Below are 7,265 nucleotides of genomic sequence, written 5' to 3' on the forward strand. Positions count from 1 at the left end.
CTCCATCATGTATGCAGGGTGAGGATTATACTACAAGCACATCAGCTGCCGTCCATCTCCAGGGACGTGTGTCCAGCTCTGGCTGCCGGCCTCTGGGGACCATATGTCCTGGTTACTCTGTAGGAGGGGAAACTCCAACCTGCTGCAATTATCACCGATCCACTGGATAGATGATAACTGTCCGATCTATGGGGGACTGACTGCTGGGACCCCCAATGGTCAGAAGATGGGACCCCCGACCACAGGAACTCTGAATGGAGCGGGAGTCATGCATCTGCCCTGCTGCCCCATTCAGGTTATGGCTCTGACCAGCCCAGGCTGGTGTAATTTTTTTTTAGTACTAGATTTATGTATATGTACTTTTTTATTTATTTAAGGATTCTCCATGGTTATGAATTTATTATTATATAAGATATAGACTGAGTAATTTTTAAGCTAGCTGATCCCCCACTGCCTCTCTGCCACTCTCTGAAACCACACCGATCTACACTTCCTGCTCACTCAGCCAATCACTGGTGGGGGCGGGGCTCTGCTGCTATCACTGATTGGCTGAGTATACATTTCCCAGGTGTCAGAAGGAGAGCAGGGAGCGCTGGGCAGCAGGGACAGGCACAACCGTAATGGCACAGGGGAGGGATGGGCAGCAGGGACAGGCACCACCGTAATGGCACAGGGGCTGAGCTCTAAAACAAAATAAATTCTAGTCCTGTTCTCCTTTTCAACATTACTCTGTCCTGCTCCTCCTCCTATATTACTCTGTCCTCCTCCTCCTCCTCCTCCTACATTACTCTGTCCTCCTCCTCCTCCTACATTACTCTGTCCTCCTCCTCCTCCTACATTACTCTGTCCTCCTCCTCCTACATTACTCTGTCCTCCTCCTCCTCCTACATTACTCTGTCCTCCTCCTCCTCCTACATTACTCTGTCCTCCTCCTCCTCCTACATTACTCTGTCCTCCTCCTCCTCCTACATTACTCTGTCCTCCTCCTCCTCCTACATTACTCTGTCCTCCTCCTCCTCCTACTTTACTCTGTCCTCCTCCTCCTCCTACATTACTCTGTCCTCCTCCTCCTACATTACTCTGTCCTCCTCCTCCTCCTACATTACTCTGTCCTCCTCCTCCTCCAACATTACTCTGTCCTCCTCCTCCTCCTATATTACTCTGTCCTCCTCCTCCTACATTACTCTGTCCTCCTCCTCCTCCTCCTATATTACTCTGTCCTCCTCCTCCTCCTACATTACTCTGTCCTCCTCCTCCTCCTCCTACATTACTCTGTCCTCCTCCTCCTCCTACATTACTCTGTCCTCCTCCTCCTACATTACTCTGTCCTCCTCCTCCTACATTACTCTGTCCTCCTCCTCCTCCTCCTCCTACATTACTCTGTCCTCCTCCTCCTACATTACTCTGTCCTCCTCCTCCTCCTACATTACTCTGTCCTCCTCCTCCTCCTATATTACTCTGTCCTCCTCCTCCTACATTACTCTGTTCTCCTCCTCCTACATTACTCTGTCCTCCTCCTCCTCCTACATTACTCTGTCCTCCTCCTCCTCCTACATTACTCTGTCCTCCTCCTCCTCCTCCTATATTACTCTGTCCTCCTCCTCCTACATTACTCTGTCCTCCTCCTCCTCCTACATTACTCTGTCCTCCTCCTCCTACATTACTCTGTCCTCCTCCTCCTCCTATATTACTCTGTCCTCCTCCTCCTCCTATATTACTCTGTCCTCCTCCTCCTACATTACTCTGTCCTCCTCCTCCTCCTACATTACTCTATAATATGTCCTCCCAGGCAGGTGATGGACTTATCGGACTGTTTGTTCTTTCTTTCTCAGGACACCGGCCCAACCAAAGCAACGTCCGGCTTCAGCGGACAGCAGAACAGAGAGCCAGAGACCCTCACATTCAGCAGATAGACATGATCAGAAGAGGAGGTGGTGGAGGAGGAGGTGGAGGAGGATGGGGTGGAGGTGGAGGAGGAGGAGGTGGAGGAAGAAGCACATTTAGAGTAGGTCGTGGAGGAGGAGGTGGTGGGGGAGGAGGAGGCTGGGGTGGAGGGGGAGGAGGAGGAGGTGGCAGACGCTGATAATCCCTGAGTTTGGCTCTGTGCACACTGTGTTCATTCCCTATATGCAGGTAGTATGCCCCAATATACCTCTATATCCATCTAGAGAAATACAACAGACTGCGCTCTTATGTACTGTGCGCCATCACAAAAAATAAATGTCCGACATGTGCGGCTGCTCTCCTAACCAGTGCCGTCCGTCCGGTGCCCTCCGCAACATAAGCCGCCTGTCTGAGGAAACTTACTAGGGGGATGAACAAAGTGTGCACAGAGCCTTACAGGGGGTCTCTGCCTGTCTGAGGCTCCCCGACTTAGTGGTAAAACAAACCACACCCCACCTATAAAAACCACACCCCCACTTATAAAACCACACCCCTTCTTATAAAACCACACCCCCAGCTATAGAAACCACACCCACCACAAGCCAAACCTCAACAAAACTTACTCTTAGGCCTCTATAGCTAATCTCCCCCCTAACCCTCCCTATTCCCATACTAACCATCTCCCCAGCACAGCCCCCTTATACATTATTGTTTGGAGGTTTTCCAGATATTTCCTCAATTAGCTCCTCCCCAGCCTGATATGGCCGATAACAGGGAACAACAGATCTGATAACAGCAGCAGTAGCCGGCAGGGGCACATGAGATCTGATAACAGCAGCAGTAGCCGGCAGGGGGCACATGAGATCTGATAACAGCAGCAGTAGTCGGCAGGGGGCACATGAGATCTGATAACAGCAGCAGTAGCCGGCAGGGGGCACATGAGATCCGATAACAGCAGCAGTAGCCGGCAGGGGGCACATGAGATCTGATAACAGCAGCAGTAGCCGGCAGGGGACACATGAGATCTGATAACAGCAGCAGGAGCCAGCAGGGGGCACATGAGATCTGATAACAGCAGCAGGAGCCGGCAGGGGGCACATGAGATCTGATAACAGCAGCAGTAGCCGGCAGGAGGCACATGAGATCTGATAACAGCAGCAGTAGCCGGCAGGGGGCACATGAGATCTGATAACAGCAGCAGTAGTCGGCAGGGGGCACATGAGATCTGATAACAGCAGCAGTAGCCGGCAGGGGGCACATGAGATCTGATAACAGCAGCAGTAGCCGGCAGGGGGCACATGAGATCTGATAACAGCAGCAGTAGCCGGCAGGGGGCACATGAGATCTGATAACAGCAGCAGGAGCCGGCAGGGGGCACATGAGATCTGATAACAGCAGCAGTAGCCGGCAGGGTTCTCTCTCCTGGGAGGTGACAGCAGGAAATGTCGGGGATGAGCTTCTCCCGACCCCGGAATAAAGAACAAAGAGCGCGGAAACTTTCACCTGGATCCAGTAATGTGACGTCTGTGTATAAAGAGAAGAGCGGAGAGCGAGACGTCATCTGTACCGCGGGGACTGACAGGTGAGCGCAGCTCTGGGGGCAAATAATGATGGGGGGTGATGGGGGTAATAAGAGCCTGACAGTCACATCAGTCACAGGTGAGCGCAGCTCTGGGGGCAGATAAGGATATCGTGTTATTTTATCATCTATATTTTAAAATAATCCTAAAATCCTTTTATTCTGGTCACAAGGTGTAAAGCTAAGCTGAGAGGTCGTGTTCTGTCCATTCCCCAGCAGTGTCCTCCTTATCATCACTGATGGGAGATTGTGCTGCCGCTGCCATCAGGTGTCCATACTTTCCAAACGATTAAAATATAACGTTAATGATCCTATTGGCACATAGAACCAATAAAAGATCAATAATATAGAACCAATAAAAGAAAAATAGCATAGTTGTTGGACACTTATGATAACTACAAAGCACTAACCTTCCTGACCTCATTGTCCTTCCCAGTAATGTTACCCCCAAAGCTCGATTCCCATTCATTGTCTCCTCTCCGCAGGTTTCCCAGCATGGATGTGGAGAGAGATGGCGTCAGCTCCGCAGCTTCACTATCACCTCCCTGAGGAGCTTCAGGATGGAGAAGACGTCCATGGAAGAATGTGAGCCCCTCCCCAGAGCGGTGACCCTGATCAGAGGTGAGCGCCCCCTACTGGTCACTATGCAGGGAGATATTCCCATAGAAAATAATGGGAAACCTATAGGAGGCTCCACTGAGAGCAAAATGCCCCTGATTATAATATACCTAACCTTCTAGATAGATGACATCACTATTACATGGGTCTGAGGTGAAGAAGGGGTTAATATTTATTTCGATTACATATCCCCTATATCCATTTATTGTGCTTTATTATATATTATTCTATTGATCAGGATGGTGTGGGGGTCTGTGGGGTCTCAGGCCAGACCGATAACTGTATTATATATTATTCTATATATTTTATATATTCTATATTATTTTATTATAACTATATGGTTGGAAAGTGATTGGGGAAGCTGTGATTCTCATGTAAGGAAGGGCTGGACACACTGGGGAAGACTGATCACAGCTCCACCACCACTTCCTGCACTCTGTCTTGATCTCTCTGTTGCTAGAGACAGAATTCCCCTAACAGCAGTGGGCGGCAGTGTGAATGGGAGCGAGACACTTAGAGACGGGATTTTAGGAGTATATCTTATGGTGCGTTTACACAGACAGATTTATCTGACAGATTTTGGAAGCCAAACCCAAGAATGGATTTGAAAAGAAGAGAAATCTCAATCTTTCCTTTATTACCTGTTACTTGTTTATAGTCTGTTCCTGGCTTTGGCTTCAAAGATCTGACAGATAAATCTTTCTGTGTAAACGCACCATTAGTAAATTAAGTGATTTGCAAACATGTTACAGATGACATAGACTATCACATGAGCATGAGGGTGTTTAAAACATTTAAAGGTCATTTCAAAGCACTACATGAACCTCTAATACTAATCAGAGTAATCAGACCCTTCTATTTTATCAGGAAAACCCTGTGGGGAACATCACCGGCTACTACGATCTGCTGGACGAGCACTGCAACTATAAAGCCCCAGAGTCACCGGAGCCGATTATAACTCCCAGGAGCCTCCTCTATAATCCTCCACCTTACATGATGGACAGGAGGTGATTATATATACCAGGAGCCTCCTCTATAATCCTCCACCTTACATGATGGACAGGAGGTGATTATATATACCAGGAGCCTCCTCTATAATCCTCCACCTTACATGATGGACAGGAGGTGATTATATATACCAGGAGACTCCTCTATAATCCTCCACCTTACATGATGGACAGGAGGTGATTATATATACCAGGAGCCTCCTCTATAATCCTCCACCTTACATGATGGACAGGAGGTGATTATATATACCAGGAGACTCCTCTATAATCCTCCACCTTACATGATGGACAGGAGGTGATTATATATACCAGGAGCCTCCTCTATAATCCTCCACCTTACATGATGGACAGGAGGTGATTATATATACCAGGAGCCTCCTCTATAATCCTCCACCTTACATGATGGACAGGAGGTGATTATATATACCAGGAGCCTCCTCTATAATCCTCCACCTTACATGATGGACAGGAGGTGATTATATATACCAGGAGCCTCCTCTATAATCCTCCACCTTACATGATGGACAGGAGCCGCTGTATCTGTATTCTTATCCCAGATCCATAAAAACTTCCCAGCAGCGAACAATAAAAATATTAAAAAAACAACAACATTGGAATGTCTCCCTTCTGTGCTCAGGTACAGGATAGTGACACTCGGGGTACAGGATAGTGACACTTGGGGTACAGGATAGTGACACTCGGGGTACAGGATAGTAAAACAGACACTTGGGGTACAGGATAGTGACACTCGGGGTACAGGATAGTGACACTTGGGGTACAGGATAGTAACACAGACACTTGGGGTATGGAAAAGTGACACTTGGAGTACAGGATAATGAAACTTGGGGTACAGGTAGAGACACTTGGGGTACAGGATAGTGACACACTGACACTTGGGGTACAGAATAGTGACACACTGACACTTGGGGTACAGGATAGTAACTCTTGGGGTACAGGATAGTGACACACTGACACTTGGGGTACAGGATAGTGACACACTGACACTTGGGGTACAGGAAAGTGACACGCTGACACTTGGGGTACAGGATAGTGACTCTTGGGATACAGGATAGTGACACGCTGACACTTGGGGTACAGGATAGTGACACTTGGGGTACAGGATAGGTACACTTGGGGTACATGATAGGGACACTTGGGGTACAGGATAGGGACACTTGGGGTACAGGATAGGGACACTTGGGGTACAGGATAGGGACACGCTGACACTTGGGGTACAGGATAGTTACTCTTGGGGTACAGGATAGTGACACGCTGACACTTGGGGTACATGATAGGGACACTTGAGGTACAGGATAGGGACACTTGGGGTACAGGATAGTGACACTTGGGGTACAGGATAGGGACACTTGGGGTACATGATAGGGACACTTGGGGTACAGGATAGTGACACGCTGACACTTGGGGTACAGGATAGTTACTCTTGGGGTACAGGATAGTGACACGCTGACACTTGGGGTACAGGATAGTGACACTTTAGGTACAGGATAGTGACATGCTGACACTTGGGGTACAGGATAGTTACTCTTGGGGTACAGGATAGTGACACGCTGACACTTGGGGTACAGGATAGTTACTCTTGGGGTACAGGATAATGACATTTGAGGTACGGAATAATGACATTTGGGGTCCAGGAGTTTATACACTGCAGTTGAGTCCATATCACATCTTGGCCGTATTACAGTAAGTTCCGGTTCACCGGGCGAAGTCACCGACTGCAGATTAATAGCTTGCACCACCCCCAAATTGTCACACTGAAAATCCGCCTGTCCTTCAAATAGTCCCCCCACAACTCTAGATTCTTCACCAGTCCCTGCAACACTCACTCGTCGGGCCACCTGTCTGCACTCCACACCCGTGCAAAATGGCCCCAAACCCACATCCAACAGCCGCAACCGTAAACAACTCCAAATCCCAACTAGAAACTACCTCCTCAATATCAATATTCCTCCCGTTGTACTTCCCCAAAAACTTCTTCCACACCAGGTAATCTTCCCGCAACTCAGCCGACAACCAGACATAATGATATGAACGCTTCACCCCCAGTTGCCATGGCCAGCCGCCTACAGAAAATCCGCCCCATGGGCATAACCCTACAAGCGAAGTTAAGGTGCCCAAGCAATGGCTGAATCTCCCACAAACGCAACTTCCTCCTACCA

The 7,265-nt window shown here is 48.7% G+C and overlaps 1 long non-coding RNA gene across 1 annotated transcript; it reads left to right on the top strand.

Annotated features, from left to right (window-relative positions):
- The first annotated feature begins 2,056 nt into the window (after nucleotides 1–2,056).
- On the top strand, nucleotides 2,057–5,697 carry LOC138782939 (uncharacterized). The gene is made up of 3 exons (XR_011361600.1): nucleotides 2,057–3,466; nucleotides 3,949–4,084; nucleotides 4,949–5,697. It is a non-coding gene; the product is annotated as an uncharacterized lncRNA (long non-coding RNA).
- The last annotated feature ends 1,568 nt before the right edge of the window (nucleotides 5,698–7,265 follow it).

Source organism: Dendropsophus ebraccatus, chromosome 2, assembly GCF_027789765.1.
Source record: "Dendropsophus ebraccatus isolate aDenEbr1 chromosome 2, aDenEbr1.pat, whole genome shotgun sequence".
Taxonomy (NCBI): Eukaryota; Metazoa; Chordata; class Amphibia; order Anura; family Hylidae; genus Dendropsophus; species Dendropsophus ebraccatus.